The sequence below is a fragment of the Melanaphis sacchari genome, unplaced genomic scaffold (genome assembly GCF_002803265.2).
Source record: "Melanaphis sacchari strain LSU unplaced genomic scaffold, SCAv2.0 Contig1_pilon_pilon, whole genome shotgun sequence".
Classification (NCBI taxonomy): Eukaryota; Metazoa; Arthropoda; class Insecta; order Hemiptera; family Aphididae; genus Melanaphis; species Melanaphis sacchari.
This window is the reverse complement of record NW_020270976.1, coordinates 3143080-3145823: the sequence shown is the minus strand read 5'-3', so window position 1 is coordinate 3145823 and position 2744 is coordinate 3143080.

Sequence of the window (2744 nt, the reverse complement as noted above, 5' to 3'; positions counted from 1 at the left end):
CCACCAGCTGTATCATCAGACAATATATATATTTATTAACGCAAGAGTGGGCAACCCAAATAATCTTATGGGTCACTTTAAAAATACATTATAATCTCGCACACTAAATTAAGCATATTCGATTTGGACAAAATAAAATAAAGTTTTGGTGTACAAATTAATCAAAATAAACAGAATGAATTATTATTGTTTTTATTATTACTCACGATTTATTTGTTTTTCAACCCCTTCACTTAACTTTTGAAAATCTATAGAAATGCTTGTACTTTCTTCTTGCACGTTGTAATTGATGTTACAGATTTTCATTTGTTAAGTTTGACTGTTTGAGCGTGATTTATACTTGGTGAATTTCATTTTCCAAAAAAATGATTCGCAGGTGTAAGTTGATCCAAAGACATTCACAACTTATTGTGCCAGATTTATCAAATCGGAAAAATTTTCTTTTGTGACATTCATGTCATAAAAATCTATTTTTTATTTTGATATTTCAAAAATATGTTTTAATTCATTATTGTAAGTCAATCAATTCTATTTAAAGATATTCTGAAGCCGACTCGACATCGGTATGAAGGGGAGATGAATATATTTCAATTTTTTTCAATTTTTTTTTTTTTTTTTTTGATTAGTCATTGATTGATGAACCTCGTAGTCCATAAAATTATCCAAGACGGACTGAGAGTTAACCATCTCTGTATTAATGCATTTTAATTAAATATTAATTCGTTAAACACGTTATTTAAATTTTGAATAAATGTTCACATTCAATCAAATATATATCAATTTAGTTTTTTTTTTTTTTAACTGTATAATGCTTAATATATAGACTACAACAATTGTATTTTTTTATTATTATATCTTTTAAATTATGTTTCATTGTTATTATTTAATAATTATACTATTTATATAACTATATATAAACATAATATATTATATCATTATTCTGTAATATTATATATTTTTAATTATCTACAATTTATCATTCGGCTCTTAAGCTATAATAACGTTTTGTTTGTAAGTACACCATACACATATTATAATCGTTGCGCTATTAGTTTGTAACTAATATAAAGAATTAAAGTGGTGTATATAGTAATTTTATCCCACAAGAATAAATTACGTGTATACACTAAACAATAATAAACAACAAAAACTAAATAATAAACGTTTAAAAGTTCACTTAATAAAACTATTAACCTAAAATATTCATTTTTTTTCGATTAAAATTTAATTTATTCCCAAATTAGCTTAAAATGTCAAAAAAATAAATAAATTTTTTTATGCATTTATAATTTTTAGATTTTTTGGTTACAATATGAACTACTTATGAAAAACCTTGTATTAAAAGTTCAATTCTTATAGCTATATAAATTGAATATTTTATATATTTTTAACTACTATAATAGTTATTTACAAGGTGTTTGTGATTTTGACAAATAATGTTAAAATTTGACCTTCAAAGTTCAAATACTTATTGTCTATGTATCATTAGTATTTTCAAATAGCTATAGTAATTTACTATTTATGAAAAGCATTGCACTAAATGTGCAAGCTTTTTAACCCAGCAAAATTTTTTTATCAACATTTATAAATAAAAAAAAAAAAAAATAGAATATTGCAATTGTATATAAATGGCTTTAAGAGAGTTAATTTGTTTAGGAAATGATAATGATTTGCTGAGAATAGTATCTACGGTTATTCGTTTTTGAATTACAAAAAAATAAGAAACTTGTTTAATGAGAAATCAATATTTTAGGCATGAATACTTTTCATGATTTATTTTTTTCAAAATTTTAATTTAAGAAACTTATGAACAAATTTTTTGTAGATTAATACTCAATATCTTTTTTAATTTAAATAAAAAACTTATGAAGAACCTTGTATTAAATTGTTAAGTTTTAAATATTTTATGAATTTTGACCCCGAAATAAATTGCAAATTTTCGCAATTTTAAAAAATTACTTAAAAATTTTAATTTTAAAGGCTTTTACAAAAATATTATGCCCATATATTTTTATTTTTATTTTTAACTAATATATTATATACATCTTACAAAAAAAACAACTGAAAAAATAATTTCAAATTTCTATAAATAGCTCAACAACAAAAGTACTGAAAATGTTATATTCCAACCTTTTATAGTAATAGCTAGAACCAATATACTATCAGAAAATAATTTCTAAATTGAAAGTTTTTACTACCTACCCTAGAAATAATGAAAAACAAAAATTAAAAAATTTTAAATTATATAAAATGTATGAAAAACACAATTTGTAATAAATTCATTTTAAACTCTAAATGCATTATTGTTTATTTAAATATAACTATATCTCTGGTACAAGAAAAAATGTTTAACTTAAAATTTTTGGCTATTAGAATTTATTTAAAAACTGTAGATTTTCATTCACTTACTTTACCAATATTATTATAATTCAATTGATGTGTTTAGAATAGGTTATCTAATATAAAATATAAATAAATAAATGGTTTGATAAATTTATAGTTCACAGTTTTATATACTTTTTTTTATATCTATATAAACATTATAAACTAATTAATTCACATAAAAATCGTATTAAAAAAAAATCAATATAACTATAGGTACTTAAGGATTTATTTTTAATTTAAAACTATTACTAAAAGCGGCTATATAGGTCAAATATATATTTTAATTTATATAGTGTAGATGCATTATGCATAATTTATACCAAATATCTATATAAATCATAAATATAATTAAGTATCTA